Raw genomic sequence first — 22,747 nt, 5'->3', positions numbered from 1 at the left:
CACTGAAAATTTTTCTGTGCAAATCAGGATATCTTAATTATTTATTTTATTATATTTATTTATTGTTTATTTAATTATATAATAAAAATAATTTTGTCAAATTTTGTCTTGGTATATTTTGTAGAATTAATTTTTTAGATTATAGTTTAATGGTAATGTAATTGTTTTATGAAATATTATTTTAAATTATTAAAAGTAGATTTTATTTATTGTACCTCTTGTATCAGGGTTCATCAAAATTTTAGTATTTACTTTACTTGTCTCGATATGGGTTGATTCATAAATAATTTATAGTTAATGTATCATAATTATTATTAAATTATTTATAGAAATGAGATGTTAATCGTTTCCCAAGATATCTAGTTTCTTAAGAAAAAATTTTATTTTTTGAAGTTAATTGTTTTTATTTAATTTTTTAGGTATTAATATTAACTTATTTATTCTTTAAGGGATAAGCTTTGAAGTTAATAACATATAATTTGTTGTATAAAATGTAATAGTAAGCTTTCATCCAGCTATCTCTAAGATTACGTTTTAGTTCCTTATTTTTAATTTTGATTTTATAATTATTTTAGGTTTTTTATTAAGATTATCAATTTAATTTTAAAATTTTTGAAATAATGATAGAATTATTATATTTATTTGTATATAATTTTTACCTTATGAATTTATTATAAGGAACTAGGCAAAATTGATTTCCGCCTGTATATCAAAAACATGTCCTCTTGAAAATACTTTGAGGTCTGGCCTGCTCACTGAGCAGATTTTTAAAGAGCCGCGGTAATTTGACTGTGCAAAGGTAGCATAATCATTAGTCTCTTAATTAGTAGCTGGAATGAATGGCTTGACGAGAAATCAACTGTCTCTTAATAAATTTTTGAATTTAACTTTTGAGTCAAATGGCTTAAATTTTTCTTTAGGACGAGAATAACCTATAGAGCTAAATATTTTATTTTTATATAGCTTTTTGTTTGTCTTTCTATATTAAATGATGATGTTTTGTTGAGGTGACATGAAGAATAAATAAACTCTTCATTATTATATCATTTATTTATGTTTGTTGTTTTGATCCATAATTTATTATCATAAGATTAAGTTACCTTAGGGATAACAGCGTAATTGTTTTTGAGAGCTCATATCGACAAAGCAGATTGCGACCTCGATGTTGGATTAAGAAAAATTTTGGGTGCAGTAGCCCAGTAATTAGGTCTGTTCGACCTTTAAATTCTTACATGATCTGAGTTCAGTCCGGCGTGAGCCACGTCGGTTTCTATCCTAAGATTATTAATTCATATTAGCACAAAAGGACCATATGGTTGAAATATTTTTTATTTAATTGATTTATACTAATTAAATTACTATTTTGACAGATTAATGTGTTGAATTTAGAATTCATTTATGTAGATTTTTTCTTCAAATAGTATTGATACTTTATGATTTATTTATGTTTATTTTGAATTTTCTTTTATTAGTTATTTGTGATTTAATTAGTGTTGCTTTTTTAACTTTATTAGAGCATAAGGTTTTAGGTTAGATTCAAATTCGAAAGGGTCCAAATAAGTTAGGTTTTGTTGGAATTCCTCAACCCTTTAGTGATGCTATCAAGTTAAATTGTAAGGAGCAGCCAATTCCTATTATATCTAATAATTTACTTTATTACTTTTCTCCTGTTTTTAATTTAATAATTTCCAAGGCTGTTTGAGTGATTTTCCCTTACTTAACTTATATGTGTTCTTTTTCTTATGGATTTTTGTTTTTTTTTATGTTGTACTAGATTAGGTGTTTGTACTGTTATAATTGCTGGTTGGTCTTCTAATTCAAATTATTCTTTACTAGGTTCTCTTCGTTCTGTTGCTCAAACAATTTCACACGAAATTAGTTTGGCTTTAATTTTATTTTCTTTTATTGTTTTAATTGGTAGCTTTTAACATGTTTGAATTTATAAATTATCAGCTTTATTGTTGATTTATTATTATTTCTTTTCCTGTAGCTTTAGCTTCTTTTGCTTCTTGTTTAGCTGAGACTAACTGTACTCCTTTTGACTTTGCCGAAGGTGAATCTGAGTTAGTTTCAGGTTTTAATATTGAATATGGTGCAGGTGGTTTTACTTTAATTTTTTTAGCTGAGTATACTTGAATTGTTTTTATAAGAATATTATTAGCTTTAATTTTTTTAGGTGGTGACTTTTATTCTTTTATATTTTTTATTAAGCTTGCTGTTATGTCCTTTGGTTTTATTTGAGTTCGTGGGACATTACCACGTTTTCGTTATGATAAGTTAATGTACTTAGCTTGAAAAAGTTTTTTGCCATTATCTTTAAATATTTTTATTTTCTTTGTTGGTTTAAAGATTTTATTTATTTCATTTATTTAGTGAAATTTTTAAAGAAAAGTTAATAGAAGAGTTAAACTTCTAGTTTTATGTTGTCAAAACATATGCTTTTCCTAAGCTAATTAACTTATTATTCCTTAATTAGTTTATCTCATGCGTTTGCAACATTTACATTAATTAAGAAGTATGTAAAGTAGATAATTGTTAAGATTTGTCCTGTTATAATGTAAGGTTCTTCAACAGGTCGTTTTCCAATTCATGTTAATAAGCATACATCAACTACTATAATTCGGAATAAAATCTGATTGATAGGATAGAATTGAATACCTCGGAATGGTGTTTTATTATAAAATGGTAAAATTATTAAGATTTTAATTGATAAGCATAATGCAATAACACCTGCTAGTTTATTAGGGATTGATCGTAGAATTGCATATGCAAATAAGAAATATCATTCTGGTTGAATATGGACGGGGGTTACTAACGGGTTGGCAGGTACAAAATTTTCTGGATCTCCCAGGAGGTAAGGATTAATCAAGCACAGTATAATTAATTATGATGTTATTAATACAAATGTAATAGAGTCCTTGAAAGTAAAGTATGGGTGAAATGGGATTTTTTCAATATCTCCATTTAGGCCTAAGGGGTTATTAGAACCTGTTTGGTGGAGGAAGAATAAATGAATTGCTGCCATTGCAGCAATAATAAACGGTAGTACAAAATGGAATGTAAAGAATCGATTTAATGTTACATTATCAACAGCAAACCCTCCTCATACTCATTGAACGAAATCAGTTCCTAAATACGGAATTGCTGAAAATAAATTAGTAATTACTGTCGCACCTCAGAATGATATTTGACTTCAAGGTAAAACGTATCCTATAAATGCAGTTGCTATAACTAAGAATAGGATTACTGTACCAATTATTCAGGTGTGTATGTATATGTAAGATCCATAGTAAATTCCTCGTCCGACATGTAAATAAATACAAATAAAAAATATAGAAGATCCATTTGCATGTAAGGTTCGAATAATTCAGCCTTATTTACATCTCGGCAGATGTGAACTACACTACTAAATGCTATTTCAATATTTGATGTATAATGTATAGCTAAAAATAGTCCAGTTACAATTTGAATTACCAAACATAACCCTAGTAGGGACCCAAAATTCCATTACAATGAAATATTATTTGGTGCAGGTAAATCAACTAAAGAGTTATTAATGATTTTAATTAAAGGATGTCTCAATCGTAAGGGTTTATTCATTATTAAATTATCTTATTTTACGATTAGGCCCCTGGTTAATGTTGGTGATTTTAACAACTGCTAATAGTGCTAAAAATAAATAAATTATTATTATTATTGTGAAAATGAATGTTGGTCTATTATATAGCTTTTCTAAAGATATTGTTATTTTTTTATAATTGATTGAATTATCAATATTTATAGTTTCAGTATTTTTGAAAAAGTCTATAAATATTGTTATATCTAAAATAATTAATGTTGATATGATAAATATTCATATTGTTAAGGTAATAATTATCGTAATTGATTTAGGTTGAAATATTTCGTTTGATGCAATTCTCGTAATATAAATAAATAGATCTAATATACCACGAAGAAACGTTAAAAATAAAATATATGATAATCAATATCTTTCCATTATTGTTCCTGTTATTAGTCCAACTAGAAACGTTTGTAAGATAATGAAAAGCATTATTGATATTGGGTGTCTTAATTTAATAAAATTAATATTTATTACGTTTGATAGCGATATAATTATTATTTTGATCATTTCAGGGGTTAGTTTATTAAAAATATCGGTTTTGGGAACCGATGATGGAAAGCTTTTCCACCTCTGGAGTTTTAAAAGTGGGGGCTGGACTTATTTCCGGTTTACAAGACTGGCATTATTTGTAAACTATTAAAACTAATGTTTATATTCTCTGCCTTTACTTCTTTATTGATTTATTTTGCTGGTGTTTATGTTTTTTCTTCTAAACGTAAGCATTTATTAATGGTTCTTTTGAGATTAGAATATATTGTTCTTTCTTTATTTATATTGGTTATTGTTTTTCTTATTGAGTTTGATTATGAGTATTTTTTTCCTGTTATTTTTTGGTTTTTTCTATTTGTGAATTTGCTTTAGGTCTTTCTATTTTGGTTTCAATAATTCGTTCTCATGGGAATAATTTTTTTAATTCTTTTGGTTTATCTTTATGTTAAAGTATTTATTTATAACTAGTTTTTTGATCCCTCTTTGTTTGGTCAATAATTGTTGATGGTTGGTTCATTCTTTAATGTTTCTGTCTAGTTTTGTTTTTATGATTTGTTTTTATTCATATGCAGATTTGAATATGATTAGATATTATTTAGGTATTGGTTATTTTTCTTTTAGTTTGAGTCTGCTTAGTTTTTGAATTTGTTCCATAATAATTACTGCTAGAGGTTCAGTTTATTTAAGTTCTTATCATTCTAATTTTTTTGTCTTTATAGTCTTAATTTTAATGATTATGCTTTATTGTTCGTTTGCTAGATAGAGTCTTCTTTCTTTTTATATTTTTTTTGAGGCTAGATTGGTTCCTACTTTACTTTTGATTTTGGGTTGAGGCTATCAACCTGAACGGTTGCAGGTTGGTGTTTATTTAATTTTTTATACTCTGGTTGCTAGATTGCCTTTATTATTAGTGTTATTTAAGGTTTATGATTTTTCTAAAACTTTATATTTTCCTTTATTGGTTGATTTTGGTTCTTTTTATTTTATATTTTATGTGTTTATAATTCTTGCTTTTTAGTTAAGATGCCGATATTTTTGGTTCATTTGTGGCTTCCTAAGGAGTCGTGTGAAGTTAGCACCCCTTTTTCGAGAAATATACATTTTCTTCAGAGTTCTTGATAGATATGGCATAGTTCTAGAGTTCTTTGTACAAAATTTCAATAGTTCTGCAGAATTTAGCGAAGAAAACCACAATATTCGAAAAAATTTTAGTATCGAAAACGTTCTTTGGCAATTTCCGCAAAATGTAAATAAGTACAAGAGTTCTGAGCACAGTTCTGAATAGAGCTCCAAGAGTTCTTTCGAAAATCCAAGTAACATTTTTTTGTGCAGCTAATAGTTTACGCGATAATTGCATTTTAATGAGAAAATCTTTTCACTTACTGTGAAGTTGGCACCCTTTTTTTCAGAAATATATATTTTTTCAGAGTTCTTGATAGATATGGCATAGTTCTAGAGTTCTTTGTACAAAATTTCAATAGTTCTGCAGAATTTAGCGACGAAAACAATATTCGAAAAAATTTTCGTATCGAAAATATTCTTTGTCAATTTTCGGAAATTGTAAGTAAGTACAACAGTTCTGAGCACAGTTCTGAACAGAACTCCAAGAGTTCTATCGAAAACCCAAGTAACATTTTTTTGCGCAGCTAATAGTTTACGAGATAATTGCAATTTAAGGAGAAAATCTTTTCACTTACTGTGAAGTTGGCACCCTTTTTTTCACAAATGTATACTTTTTTCAGATTTCTTGATAGATATGCCATAGTTCTAGAGTTCTTTGTACAAAATTTCAATAGTTCTACAGAATTTAGCGACGAAAACAATATTCGAAAAAATTTTCGTATCGAAAACATTCTTCGTCAATTTTCGCAAATTGTAAATAAGTACAACAGTTCTGAGCACAGTTCTGAACAGAACTCCAAGAGTTCTATCGAAAACCCAAGTAACATTTTTTTGTGCAGCTAACAGCTTACGAGATAATTGCAATTTAAGGAGAAAATCTTTTCACTTACTGTGAAGTTGGCACCCTTTTTTTTAGAAATGTATATTTCTTTCACAGTTCTTGACAGGTATGCCATAGTTCTAGAGTTCTTTGTACAAAATTGCAATAGTTCTGCAGAATTTAGCGAAGAAAACAACTATATTCGAAAAATGTTTCTATCGAAAACATTTTTTGTCAATTTTCGCAAAAATTAAACTTGTACAACAGTTCTGAGGACAGTTCTGAACAGAACCCCAAGAGCTCTATCGAAAATCCTAATAACATTTTTCTATGGCGATAATAGTTTGTGATAAATTGATTTAATGTGGGACACACTTTCTCTACATAAAATATAAATATATTCGTACAACAGTTCTGATGACAGTTCTGGACACCACGTGAAGAGTTCTATCGAAATTCCTAGTAGAATTTTTTAGTGCAGGAAATAGTTTAAGTGGTAATTGCAACTTAATTAAGAACCCCATAAGAGCTCCTACTGTGAAGCTGGCACCCTTTTTTTCAGAAATATATTTTTTTTCAGAGTTCTTGATAGATAAGTCATAGTTATAGAGTTCTCTGTACAATATTTCAATAGTTATGCAGAATTTAGCGAAGAAAACGACATTGTATAACATAGCTGATTCAGGAACCCTTTCCTTCTGATACAATTCTTACTGTTGCCACAATAAATCACTTGTGCATAGATTCCAACGGTACTGATCATTACAAAAATACAACCATTGACCAGCGGCGCACATTTCTTGCAGCGTTGTACAAAGCATTCGGCTTATCCGCTGTGAAAATACCACACTTAACGCTATTTTAAAATTTACGGTGGATGGTTCCCGTTTATCTACAATGTCAGCATCTATCGAATTATCTTTATGCAAACGTGATGCTGGATCACACACGTCCCCTTTTTAGGTAAGGAGGAAACTAGAGTTCAGTCTTGTGGAAGCCAAAAAAGGAAATGTGAGCATCCCTTCTTTTACTGATAGCAAACTTTAGAGAAATCTCCACGCTTGTTTTTCTTCATCATGCCAACAAAAGAAAAAATCTCCCTTCATAGCTCTATTATCATTCCAGTACTAGTAAACCAGTTGTCCGCTTTCACATTTCGACCTGACTGATATATAGGTTTACACAGTCACAGAACAACATCAAAATGTTTATTGCTCAGTTGGTAAATCCTTCTGGTTGCAACACAGCGTATATTTCCAAATTGTACAGGTAAAATACTTAAGAATCCACACTTAAGAATCCATACTCGTTTGTTTTGATTGATACATATTGGCGAAAACTGTACCTTCCACAGAATCCTTCCAGCTTCTTGTCTACTGTAACATTTTCTCCAAGGGTGTAAGATTTGTGGTAGTTGCGTACAAACACAGTAAATATTTCCCGAATAGCTGTTAGCTTGTCTAATTGTCTCCTTTCATCACGAATAGCGCGACTGTAAAATCTAAGGCTCTCCAGAATAAATTTGAAACGTTTTATGTTCATTTGCGAGGTGAAATTTTTCAATGCCATCGCCATCAGTTCCACACAGATCTTCCAGGCTTTATCTGTTACTTTTGTTAACAACAATTAAAAACAAGAGACTCATGAAGGCTTTCAATTCAATATCATCTATTGATTTTACCCCTCTCTCACGTTGAAATGAGGCTTTGATGCTCTCAAAATTCTGATTGGAATACAAAACTACAATAGACAAATATCGTTATCTATGAGGTAATTACAGCATCACAAATGCTGCTTTGGCTGCACCTATTGGTACAGGTAAATTTCGAATAATATTATGCTCTTCGAACAATATGCTTTGGATTTCTTCAACACTATCTAGTACTTCCCACTTACAATAATAAAATTTCTATAAAATAACGCAGCCACGCGCAGTGTATTGATCTGAAATTTGACGTTCAGACAGCGGACACTGACTATTAAACAGTTCAAACAGAATTTAAGTGCAGTTTACATTCTGGATTAGCTTTGTACTACTTACTACGGTGATAAACAAATAAATTAATCGCTGAAATGAAATATGAAAGGGCACAGTGGATAAAAACGAGCAATCGGCTCATATCTCATCAAGAGAGCATTAGCGTCGATACTGAATCATACAACAATGAAAGGCACACATGAAGTGTATACTTTTAGAATCAGGAAGAACCAGATGAATTTTATTACGTAAAACAGTAATTGTTTTGGGCTCTCATGACATCCAGGACCCACTAACAGCTACAAATATGCCCAGGACCCACATGGATGACAGTTATGTGGCAACATCACCAGCCGCTAGGATACATAAAAACATGTGCTGTGCGTAACGAATAAATTTGAAATTGCTGTCGTTAATATTGTTGCAAACATTTGTTCTACTTAGAAAGGAAGTGTGGAAGTTTGATGAGTTACACTACAGAGAGAGTTAAAAGTCTTTACAATGTATAGAAATGTAAGTATTTTTACTGAATATATCGTACAAACGAACTAAGTAGTATGTTTAAATCCTAATTCAATACATGACTGATAGAGGTGTTATAATGTTGAGGGGATACAGTATTAAAGTTAATAAGAAGTTCGAAATTTGTAAATAAGAACCTCGTTTATTTGGTCCTCTGTAATCCGGATTTCCTGTTTATCCGGATTCATATTTGTGTCCCTTGGTATTTTTCTCTTTTTTTCTTATAACACGAAGATGTGTAGTCGGTGAGGTACATAGGCTGCTTATCACTAGGCCGGTAATTTAGTCTAGTACTGAGTGATAAGGAACTCGGAGTGTGGGAATGACATTGTTTCTCAAGTATTGTACATTAATATAACGGTGTATTGATGCCCATCAAGTAAGTTGCATAGTAACCACGCCAACAGCACTCCACCACAGCTCATTGTACCTCTGGTGCGATTCTCGACAGGTGTGACACCATCTGGTTAGTGGCGCGTGTAAATGTATCTGCTCTCTCAGCCATCTGTTTGTTTTGCACTGACGAGCCTTCTCTCCTTGAATCATCTAAGCGTGCACATCCCACGCTTCCACCTACAGTTACTACAGTCACTCTTAAGAAGGTGTACTGGCATTTGTATAGTGCTGAACATTTAGACTTTTTGTATTTAGTAGAATATACATCCGGGTTTTCGATTTTCGGTTTTCCAAAATAAAAGTGAGAATTTACGATCGTACTCATAGCTGTACTTCCAGCAGTACTTTAACTCCTGCGTTCCCAATTTCGTAGAAGTTGTCCTACGAAAACTGCAGAAGAAGCACTCCTGGACGAAAGGATATTGTGACGATATTCTTTCGTCACAGCCTGGGGTTAGAGACCCGGTCCAGCACACAGTTTTTATCTGCCAGTAAGTTTCACATCGGCGCCCACCCACTGCAGAGTGAACACACAATCAATTTCATAATCTACTGGCACCATAAAAATGTTATGAGGGTTTGTAAAAGAACTCTTTCGGTGCTATCCAGGACTGTCAGCATAAGGGTTGTGCCAGTTTATTATAATGTAGACCAAGTGGGTCTCTCGAAAATGCTATTATCTCATTAACTGTTATCCCCACAAAAAATGTTATTACAGTTGTCGGTAGAACTCTTAGGGTCGTATTAAGAAATGCCATCAGATCTTTTGTACGAATTTATTACTTTTACATGACAAAAGTGAGTCCCACATTAATTATCTCATATAATGTCATCGTCACAAATAATGTTATTATAGTTTTTGGTAGAACTCTGTGGGTGATATTCAGAACTGTCATCAGAACTATTCTACGAATTTTGCTATATTAGATGAAGTGAGTATCAGATTAAAACAATTATTGTATAAACTATTATCGCCACAAAAATGTTCTTATCATTTTCAATGCAACTCTTCCGGTGCTATCCAGAACTGCCAACAGAACTGTTATACAAATTTATTTTTTCCAAACTGACAAATAATATTTACCATACCAAAATTTTGCCGAGTTAATGTTTTCTTCCCGAAATTCTGTAGAACTATTCGTGTTTTGAGCAGGGAAATCTAGAACTATTGCATATAAATCAAGAACTGTGAACAAAATTTATATTTATCGTAAAAGGGGTTCCAACTTCACGGGAAATGCTCATAAGCATTCCTTAATAAAGGCAGTTACTACGTAAAGAATTACCTGCACAGAATATGTTACTAGTATTTTCGATAGAACTCTTACAATGCTATCCAGAGCTGGCATCAGAGCATACGAACAGACAAATTTTTTTTTTTAGTAAGAGTGCCCCACAATTAATCAATTACCATACAAATTATTATAACCACAAAAAATGTTATTATGATTATCGATAGAAGTCTTGAGGTGTTAACCAGAACTGTTCATCAAAACTGTTGAACGAATTTACTTTTTCTGTGGAGAAAGTGGGTCTAACATCAACGCAGTTACCGTATAAAGTACCATCCCAACAAAAAGATATTATTAGGATTTTCGATAGAGCTCATGGTGTTCTGTTCAGAACTGTTGTACGAATTTACTTTTTGCGAAAATTGACAAAGAATGTATTCGATAAGAAAAATTTTTCGAGTATTGTTGTTTTTCTCGCTAAATTCTGCAGGACTATTCCAATTTTGTACAAATAACTCTAGAACTATGATATTTCTATCAAGAACTCTGAAAAAATATATCTTTCTGAAGAAAAGGGTTCCAGCTTCACAGTAAGTGAAGAGATTCCCTCCTTAAATTGCAATTATCTCGTAACGTGTTAGCTGCACAAAAAATTGTAATTAGGATATTCGATAGAACTATTGGGGTTCTGTCCAGAACTGTCATCAGAACTGTTGTACGAATATATTTCTATTTTCCGTAAAGAAAGTGTGTCCCATATTAAATCAATTTATCTCAAACCGTTATCGCCATAGAAAAATGTTGTTGGGATTTTCGATAGAGCTCTTCGGTTTCTGTTCAGAACTGTCCTCAGAACTGTTTTACAAGTTTAATTTTTGCGAAAATTTACAAAAAATGTTTTCGATACAAAAAATTTTTCGAATATTGTTTTCGTCGCTAAATTCTGCAGAACTATTGAAATTTTGTACAAAGAACTCTAGAACTATGGCATATCTATCAAGAAATCTGAAAAAAGTATACATTTGTGAAAAAAAGGGTGCCAACTTCACAGTAAGTGAAAAGATTTTCTCCTTAAATTGCATTTTTTCTCGTAAACTATTAGCTGCACAAAAAAATGTTACTTGGGTTTTCGATAGAACTCTTGGAGCTCTGTTCAGAACTGTGCTCAGAACTGTTGTACTTATTTACAATTTGCGAAAATTGACGAAGAATATATTCGATACGAAAATTTAGTCGAATATTGTTTTCGTCGCTAAATTCTGCAGAACTATTGAAATTTTGTACAAAGAACTCTAGAACTATGCCATATCTATCAAGAACTCTGAAAAAAATATATATTTCTGAAAAAAAGGGTGCCAACTTCACAGTAAGTGAAAAGATTTTCTCCTTAAATTGCATTTTTTCTCGTAAACTATTAGCTGCACAAAAAAATGTTACTTGGATTTTCGAAAGAACTCTTGGAGCTCTGTTCAGAACTGTGCTCAGAACTCTTGTACTTATTTACATTTTGCGGAAATTGCCAAAGAACATTTTCAATACGAAAATTTTTCCGGGTGTTGTTGTTTTCGTCACTAAATTCTGCAGAACTATTGAAATTTTGTACAAAGAACTCTAGAACTATGGCATATCTATCAAGAAATCTGAAAAAAGTATACATTTGTGAAAAAAAGGGTGCCAGCTTCACAGTAGGAGCTCTTATGGAATTCTTAATTAAGTTGCAATTACCTCTTAAACTATTACCTGCACAAAAAAATTTCACTAGGATTTTCGATAGAACTCTTCACGTGGTGTCCAGAACTGTCATCAGAACTGTTGTACGAATATATTTATATTTTCCGTAAAGAAAGTGTGTCCCATATTAAATCAATTTATCTCAAACCATTATCGCCATAGAAAAATGTTGTTGGGATTTTCGATAGAGCTCTTAGGGTTCTGTTCAGAACTGTCCTCAGAATTGTTGTACAAGTTTAATTTTTGCGAAAATTGACAAAAAATGTTTTCGATACGAAAATTTTTTCGAATTTTGTTGTTTTCTTCGCTAAATTCTGCAGAACTATTGAAATTTTGTACAAAGAACTCTAGAACTATGCCATATCTATCAAGAACTCTGAAAAAAATATATATTTCTGAAAAAAAGGGTGCCAACTTCACAGTAAGTGAAAAGATTTTCTCATTAAAATGCAATTATCTCGTAAACTATTAGCTGCACAAAAAAATGTTACTTGGATTTTCGAAAGAACTCTTGGACTTCTGTTCAGAACTGTGCTCAGAACTCTTATACTTATTTACATTTTGCGGAAACTGCCAAAGAACATTTTAGATACGAAAATTTTTTCGAGTATTGTTGTTTTCGTCGCTAAATTCTGCAGAACTATTGAAATTTTGTACAAAGAACTCTAGAATTATGCTACATCTATCAAGAACTGTGAAAAAAATGTATATTTCTCGAAAAAGGGGTGCTAACTTTACACGACTTTCCTAAGGCCCATGTTGAGGCCCCTATTTCAGGTAGAATGATTCTTGCTGGTGTTTTATTAAAGTTAGGTGGTTACGGTATTTTTCGTATTATGAAGCTTATTTCTTATTTGGGTTTAAAGTTTAATTATTTTTGATTGTCTTTAGGTTTATCTGGTGGGGTTATCGTTAGATTTATTTGTTTTCGTCAGGTTGATTTAAAGTCTTTAATTGCATATTCTTCTGTTGCTCATATAAGATGGTTATTGGAGGATTGATAACTATGAATTGATGAGGGTGTATGGGTTCTCTTTCTTTAATGATTGGCCATGGTTTGTGTTCTTCTGGTTTATTTTGTTTATCTAATATTATTTACGAGCGTTTAGGTAGACGATGATTATTAATTAACAAGGGTACAATTAATTTGATACCAAGAATGGCTTTATGATGATTCCATTTGAGATCTTCTTATATAGCTGCTCCTCCTTTTTTAAATTTGGTAGGTGAACTTAGATTATTAAATAGAATTATATCTTGATCTTCTTTTAGATTTTTTGGTTCAATTTTTTGTCTTTTTTTAGAACTGTTTATACTTTATATATGTATTCTTATTCTCAGCATGGTAATTGTTATTCTGGTGTTTATACTTGTTCTCTTGGTTATTTTCGTGAATCTCATCTTTTAGTTTTACATTGATTGCCTTTAAATATTCTTTGTTTAAAGGGAGAATATTTTTTTTGTTTAGGTTGCTTAAGTATTTTAATTAAAAATGTTGTTTTGTGGAATCAATGATATTAATTTTTCATCTTACGCCGTGAATTTGTTTTCTATTTGTTCTTTGAGTTTTTTTCTTTATTTTTTTCTACAACTATAATTTTTATTTTGGGTATTTATTATTTAATAATTGACTATAGAGTTTTTGTTGAATGAGAACTTTTCAATTTAAATTGTTATATGGTTGTTATGACTTTAATTTTGGATTGAATGTCTCTTATTTTTATGTCTTTTGTTATGTATATTTCTTCTTTGGTTATTTATTATAGAGAGGATTATATTTCGGGAGAAAAAATATAAATCGTTTTATTATTATTGTTTTAATATTTATTCTTTCTATAGGTTTTTTAATTATCAGTCCTAATTTCATTAGAATTTTATTGGGATGGAATGGTTTAGGTTTAGTTTCTTATTGTTTAGTTATTTATTATCAAAATGTGAAATCTTATAGAGCGGGTATGTTAACTGCACTTTCTAATCATATTGATGATGTTGCTATTTTAATTTCTATTGCTTGGATATTGAGTTTTGGTGGTTGAAATTATATTTATTATTATGATTTTATTTCTAATTCTTTTGAAATAAAGTTTATTACTATATTAATTGTTTTAGCAGCTATAACTAAATGAGTTCAAATTCCCTTTTCTTCTTGACTTCCTGCTGCTATGGGTGCCCCTACTCCTGTTTCTGCTTTGGTTCATTCTTCTACTCTTGTTACTGCTGGGGTTTATTTATAAATTCGTTTCTGACCAATATTAGATACTTATAATTGTGGTTCTTACTTTTAATTGGTTGTTTAACTATGTTCATGGCGGGTTATTATTATTGGGTTATTATTCATCTAAATCATTTGAGTATGGTTGAGGTGAATATTTGGTGGTCAAGGTTTGTATAGACTATTTATTTATTTAATTATTTATATACAAGGTTGATATGATTCTAATTTTAAGATTTATCTTATAACTTTTATTTTTTGAATATTTATTTTGGTGGTTTTATTTCAAGAAAATTATTGCTCTTCCTACTTTAAGACAACTTGGTTTAATAATAAGAATTTTGGCTATGGTCGAAACTGACTTCAATACTTCGCTTCTTATTCTATTTAAGGTTGATTGATTATATCAATACTTTTTTAATGCAACCCAAATGTTATGTTTAACTACAACCCTTTATTCTGCTCATTGTAAGGCTCCTTGATTTCATTCATGGTATAGTCCACCTAATAATACTATAATAAAAAATATTGTTGATGCTGTTCAGATTATAATGTCTGAAGTTTTAAAAATAATTACAATTGGGAGGATTAGTGCGATTTCTACATCAAAAATTAAGAAAATTACTGCAATTGAGAAGAATCGAAATGAGAATGGTATTCGTGCTGATATTTTTGGGTCAAATCCACACTCAAATGGTGATCTTTTTTCTCGGTCATTAATTAATTTTTTTGATAATGTTGTTGCAAGGATTATTTCAATTATTAGAATAATAGATCTAATAAAGATTCTTGTAGATAAAATTAGGATTGTTTTTCTTGATTTATATCAAGCTTTTTGATTGGAAGTCAAATGTACTATTTATACTAGAAAAACAATTATCTACCTCATCAATAAATAGAAATGTATAAGAATAATCATACTACGTCTACAAAGTGTCAGTATCATGCTGCTGCTTCAAAACCAAAGTGGTGTCTTGGTGAGAATTGGTTCATTGAATGTCGAAGTAGACATGTTGATAAGAAAATTGTTCCGATAATTACATGTAGACCATGGAATCCTGTTGCAACAAAGAATGTTGATCCATAAACTGCGTCTGCAATGGTGAAGGGTGCTTCTCAATATTCGTATGCTTGAAGTATAGTGAAGTATAGTCCTAGTAGTACTGTGAAGAATAGTCCTTGTAATGCTTGAGTAAGATTAGATTCTATTAAACTATGATGTGCTCATGTTACTGTTACTCCTGATGCTATAAGAATATCTGTATTAAATAATGGAATTTGTATAGGATTAAAAGGTTGAATTCCTATTGGGGGTCATAATATCCCTAGTTCAATAGTGGGTGCTAGTCTTCTTCTAAAAAATGCTCAGAAAAATGAAACAAAGAATAGTACCTCTGATGCAATAAATAAAATTATTCCTCATCGTAATCCAATTGATACAAATCCCGTATGTAGTCCTTGGTATGTTCCTTCTCGTACTACATCTCGTCATCATTGGATTATAGTTATTAGGGTAATTCCAAATCCGATTATAAATAAGTTAATGTTAAATATTTGAAATCATTTTGCTAATCCTGATACTAGAACTATTGCTCCAATTGCTCCTGTTAATGGTCAAGGTCTGTAATCTACTAAGTGGAATGGGTGGTTTGAGTGAGGTGTTAACATAAGTTTAGTATACTTCTCTAGAGTATAAAGTTCTTAAAATTGAGACAACATAGGCTTGAATTATTGCTACTGCTGATTCTAGAATTAACAGAAGTATTTGTCCAATAATTAATAGTGAAATTAAGTTTATTGCTATAGATGGTCCTGTATTTCCTAGTAATGTTAATAGTAAGTGTCCTGCAATTATATTTGCTGCTAGTCGTACTGCTAGCCTACCTGGTCGAATGACATTTCTAATTGTTTCAATTAATACTATAAATGATATTAATGCAGGTGGTGTTCCTTGGGGACAAGGTGTGTAAATATGTGATTGGTATGATTAATTCATTCAAATAACATAAATCTTAATCACATAGGTAGAGCGATTGCAAATGTTAATGCTAAATGACTTGTTCTAGTAAAGATGTAGGGGAATAATGCTATGAAATTATTAAATAGTATTATAATAAAAATTGAAATGAAGATGAATGTTGTTCTATTAAATGATTTTGGTCCTAGTAGTGTTTTAAATTCATTGTGTAAGGTTAAGTTTACTTTATTTCAAATAATATTAATTCGTGATGGTGTAAGTCAAAATATTGATGGGATTAATAATAATCCTAAGAATGTTCTAGTTCAATTTAATGATAAATTGAAGATATTAGTTGATGGATCAAATGTTCAAAATATGTTTGTTATCATTTTCAATTCAAGTTCTTTATATCAATTGTTCTTTTTTCTGCTCATTTAATAAGATTTGGTTTAAATGAGAAAAAGTTTATTTGATTAAATAAAATTAATGTAGTCGAAAATATAATAAATAGGGAGAATCATATGAGAGGGGATATTTGAGGGATTTGGATTAAATTTCCCCATCAGAAGTAGTCGTTAATTTACTATTTTTTGGTTTAAGAGACCATTACGTACTTTCGGTCATCTGATGTATTTCAAGGTGTACTAATTATTTAGTTATATTAGATTGACACTCTAATGTTATATACTTTAACTAATAATACCCTGGTAAATATAATTAACATTTGAAAAATAGTGTATCTAATCCTAGTTAATTATTCAAATTTCATGGATTCATAAAAAGAGCTATAAATGAATTTTAACATTTCACCTTACAAATTTATATTTTAACCCTAAAAATATGAACAACTGTATTAACCAATAATATTCACTTGTATCAATCGTATAACCGCGGTTGCTGGCACGAATTATGCCGATATATATCAATTGCTAAATCCAAAATCACTTGATAATTAAATCAAATTACTGCAAATAGAACATTTAGTTTAACAAAACTTACATATAATACAAAGAAAAAGTGAATAAATAAGCAAATATAAAACTTTTGGAAACAAAATAAGAAATTTAAAAATTTATAAAAATAAGAAAAAATAAAAGATTCATATATTTAAAGAAAAAAAATGAAAAAACACAAAAAATGACAAAAAAAAGGAACGCACCCTCGAATGACCACAACTACTTCTCTATTATATGTAAATAAAGATAAATATGGAACGTGTATACCACTAAATGTATTATATTCTTTCTTATTTAATCTTTCTTTTCACTAACAATGAAGAAGGAGTAAATAATATAATAAATATATTTTGTATAATTATGTAAATTAATGCAATATGGTATTAATATAAAATTAACTTTATATTAAGTTAACTTAAATATTAATTAGTTACATAATCTAATTATAGAAAATATATTAAATTATATTAATATAATTAATATAATTATTTATATAAACATAAAATTTTATATTTAATAATATTGATTATATTTATTATATCCAATTATAATAATATTTAATATTAATTTACATGTTATTATATAATTTATAATATAATAACCTATTTTAAGGTAAAAACATAAGTAGCTTTAATCCTAGGTAAATAAATGTATTAAAATAATCATTTAATAATTATAAAATAACGTTATAGGCATTTAAATTTAATTAAATGTAATATATTAATATAAATTATTTATTAAATATAATATATATTGAAATTATCCTAACTGAGATAAATTAATCAGAAGTAACCAAAATAATATATAAACATAATTCAAAAAAAAATTTTAATTTATATATTATATATAAATGAAGTGCCTGACTAAAGGGTTACCCTGATAGGGTAAATCAAGTAAATAAAATTACCTTCATTAAAAATTACATAAGACAGAATTAAACTACCTCCTTTAGTATCAAAAACTAACATGCATCATACACCTTAATGTATAAAGGTAAGCTAAACAAGCTAATGGGTTCATACCCCATTTATAGAGGTATCAATCCTCTCCTTTTTAATGACCAACAACTCTACAAAACTTCTCTTCCTATCAACATTAATGATAGGAACGATCCTATCCATATCATCAAACTCTTGATTTGGGGTTTGAATAGGACTTGAGATCAACTTACTTTCATTTATTCCACTCCTAACAAGAATTAAAAATATAATAATAAATGAATCATCAATTAAATATTTTATTGTCCAAGCAATAGCATCGACAATAATATTATTTTCAATTTTGGTGATTTAAATAAAGTATCCAATAGGATGAGAAACAGAATTTATTCCATCAATAATAATTAGATCTAGACTATTATTAAAGATCGGGGCTGCACCCTTTCATTTCTCATTTCCAGAAGTAATAGGAGCTTTAAGATGAAATAACTGTTTAACACTAATAACATGACAAAAAATTGCCCCAATAATGGTATTATCTTATTGTATTCAACTAAGAACTTTCATTTGAACAATTATCATTCTAAGAATTATTATTGGGGCAATTGGTGGTTTAAATCAAACATCTCTACGACAACTTCTAGCATATTCCTCAATTAGACATTTAGGGTGAATAATCAGATCCCTAACAGTTAGAGAAAACATTTGAGAACTATACTTTATTATTTACTCACTATTAAGATTAATTATGGTCTTATTATTTAAGCAAATAAATCTATTTCTTATAAACCAAATTTATTGAGCCAGAAATATAAAAACTGAAATTAAATTCATAATATTTTCATCTCTTTTATCCCTAGGCGGTTTACCACCATTCCTTGGATTTTTACCAAAATGAATTGTAATACAGTCATTGATAGAAAATAACATAACAACTATTATGACAATTATGGTTGTATTAACTACAATTACACTTTATTATTATATACGTATTAGATTCTCAGCCCTCATTATGTCATACACAGAAAATTCAAGATCTATAAAAATAAAGTCTCAAAAATCAAGAATTATTCTTCCTATAACAGTAATAATTTCAACATAGGATTAATCTCATCATCAACCTTAATCTCATTATACTAAGGACTTAAGTTAACCACACTAATAACCTTCAAAGTTATAATTAAAAGAATAATTTTTTAGGCCTTAGTAATATTTTACACCTCTAGAATTGTAGTGTAGAATCATAATTGAATATAAGGCCTTAAGCATGGTAAGAGAGAAACATCTCATAAGTAGATTTACAGTCTAGCACCTTAAATTCATCCATCTGACCGCAAAAATGATTATTCTCAACAAACCATAAGGTTATTGGTACTTTATACTTCTTATATGGAGCATGAGCAGGAATAGTAGGAACATCAATAAGAATACTTATTCGTGCTGAACTTGGTCAACCAGGATCTCTAATTGGAGATGACCAAAATTATAATGTCATTATTACAGCCCACGCATTTGTAATAATTTTTTTTATAGTAATACCTATTATAATTGGTGGATTTGGTAATTGACTAGTACCATTAATAATTGGTGCACCAGATATAGCGTTCCCACGAATAAATAATATAAGTTTTTGATTACTACTGCCTTCACTAACCCTTCTTCTTACATCTTCTATAGTAGATAATGGTGGTGGTACAGGATGAACAGTTTACCCTCCTCTTGCAGGAGCTATCGCACATGAGGGGGCATCTGTAGACCTAGCTATTTTTTCACTTCACTTAGCAGGTGTATCATCTATTCTTGGTGCAGTATACTTCATTATAACAGCAATTAATATACGATCAAAAAGTATAACTCTAGATCAAACACCTTTATTTGTCTGATCTGTAGCTATTACAGGCCTTCTCCTCCTTTTATCGCTTCCAGTATTAGCAGGGGCTATTACTATACTATTAACAGATCGAAATTTAAATACATCATTCTTTGACCCTGCAGGAGGGGGTGACCCAATTCTATCAACACCTATTCTGATTCTTTGGACACCCAGAAGTTTACATTTTAATTCTGCCAGGATTTGGAATTATTTCTCACATTGTATGTCAAGAAAGAGGAAAAATTGAATCATTTGGAACATTAGGTATAATTTATGCTATATTATCAATTGGACTAATGGGATTTATTGTATGAGCACATCACATATTCACAGTAGGAATAGATGTTGACACACGAGCATACTTTACATCAGCAACAATAATTATTGCTGTACCTACAGGAATTAAGGTATTCAGATGATTAGCTACACTATATGGATCTAAATTCAAATTCAGTCCCCCGCTATTATGAGCTTTAGCATTTATTTTTCTATTCACAATTGGTGGATTAACAGGATTAGTATTAGCAAATTCATCACTTGACATCATATTACATTATACATATTATGTAGTAGCTCACTGCCATTATGTGTTATCCATAGGAGCAGTATTTGCAATCATAGGAGGTGTTATTCAATGATACCCATTATTTACAGGATTAACTATAAATAACACATGATTAAAAATCCAATTTACAATTATATTTATTGGAGTAAACTTAACATTCTTCCCTCAACACTTCCTAGGACTAGCAGGAATACCACGACGATATTCAGACTATCCAGATGCATATACATCATGAAATGTAGTATCAAGAATTGGGTCTACAATTTCTATTGTAGGAATCATTATATTCATTGTAATTATATGAGAAAGAATGGTTACAAACCGGGCAATCATATTTAGAGCTAATATAAGAAGATCAACAGAATGACTACAAAATAATCCACCTGCAGAACACAGTTACTCAGAACTACCATTAATTTCTAGATTCTAATATGGCAGATTAGTGCAGTAGATTTAAGCTGTACAAATAAAGGTTTGACCTTTTATTAGAAAAATTCATTAATGGCAACATGATCAAATTTATCCCTTCAAGATGGAGCTTCACCATTAATGGAGCAACTATCATTCTTCCATGATCATACTATGGTCGTATTATTATTAATTACAGTAATTGTAGGTTATGCCCTAAGTTACATATTATTCATTGCCTATACAAACCGAAACATACTTCATGGACATTTAATTGAAACAATCTGAACAGCACTACCAGCAATTACTCTAATTTTTATTGCACTCCCATCATTGTGACTACTATATTTACTTGATGATTCAGTAGACGCAATAATCACAATTAACACAATTGAACGACAATGATACTGAAGATATGAATATTCTGTCTTTATAGATGTGGAATTCGACACTTATATAACAACAGAACAAGACCTAGGAAACGACGGTTTTCGACTTCTATATGTAGATAACCGAACAATTCTACCAATAAATACGGAAGTACGAGTATTAACAAGAGCATCAGACGTTCTACACTCATGAGCAGTACCTGCATTAGGGGTTAAAATTGACGCAACGCCGGGCCGACTAAACCAAGGAACATTTACAATAAAGCGACCAGGACTGTTCTTTGGACAATGCTCAGAAATTTGTGGAGCAAACCACAGATTCATACCAATTGTAATTGAAAAAACTTCAGTAAACTTATTTATCAAATGATTATCTAAGATAATCTAAGGAGTTAGTTAAAATATATAACATTAGAGTGTCAATCTAAAATAACTAAATAATTAGTACACCTTGAAATACATCAGATGACTGAAAGTAAGTAATGGTCTCTTAAACCATAAAATAGTAAATTAACGACTACTTCTGATGGGGAAATTTAATCCAAATCCCTCAAATATCCCCTCTCAATTGATTCTTCCTATTTATTATATTTTCGACTACATTAATTTTATTTAATCAAATAAACTTTTTCTCATTTAAACCAAATCTTATTAAAAGAGCAGGAAAAAGAAGAATTGATATAAAGGACTTGAATTGAAAATGATAACAAAATAATTTTCAACATTTGATCCATCAACTAATATCTTCAATTTATCATTAAATTGAACTAGAACATTCTTAGGATTATTATTAATCTCATCAATATTTTGACTTACACCATCACGAATTAATATTATTTGAAATAAAGTAAACTTACCCTTACACAATGAATTTAAAACACTACTAGGACCAAAATCATTTAATGGAACAACATTCATCTTCATTTCAATCTTTATTATTATACTATTTAATAATTTCATAGCATTATTCCCCTACATGTTTACTAGAACAAGACATTTAGCATTAGCATTTGCAATCGCTCTACCTATATGATTAAGATTTATGTTATTTGGATGAATTAATCATACCAATCACATATTTACACACCTTGTCCCCCAAGGAACACCACCTGCATTAATATCATTTATAGTATTAATGGAAACAATTAGAAATGTCATTTGACCAGGTACACTAGCCGTACGACTAGCAGCAAATATAATTGCAGGACACTTACTATTAACAGTACTAGGAAATACAGGACCATCTATAGCAATAACCTTAATGTCACTATTAATTATTGGACAAATACTTCTGTTAATTCTAGAATCAGCAGTAGCAATAATTCAAGCCTATGTTTTCTCAATTTTTAGAACTTTGTATTCTAAAGAAGTATACTAAACTTATGTTAACAACTCACTCAAGCCACCCATTCCACTTAGTACATTACAAACCTTGACCATTAACAGAAGCAATTGGAGCAATAGTATTGTATCAGGAGTAGCAAAATGAATTCACCTATTTAACATTAACTTATTTATAATCGGATTTGGAATT

At 29.9% G+C, this 22,747-nt stretch overlaps 1 long non-coding RNA gene across 1 annotated transcript in view; it reads right to left on the bottom strand.

The window, feature by feature from the left end:
* Positions 1-1,011: 1,011 nt before the first annotated feature.
* LOC126470425 (uncharacterized) overlaps positions 1,012-22,747 on the bottom strand; it is a 103,746-nt gene continuing 82,010 nt past the window's right edge. The window contains exon 2 of the long non-coding RNA XR_007586182.1: positions 1,012-1,218. This is a non-coding gene — a long non-coding RNA (uncharacterized LOC126470425). The remainder of the gene's footprint in view (positions 1,219-22,747) is intronic.

The sequence above is a fragment of the Schistocerca serialis genome, chromosome 3, assembly GCF_023864345.2.
Source record: "Schistocerca serialis cubense isolate TAMUIC-IGC-003099 chromosome 3, iqSchSeri2.2, whole genome shotgun sequence".
NCBI lineage: Eukaryota > Metazoa > Arthropoda > Insecta > Orthoptera > Acrididae > Schistocerca > Schistocerca serialis.
The sequence above is the reverse complement of the archived record's forward strand: the minus strand, read 5'-3'. Positions and strand labels throughout refer to the sequence as shown.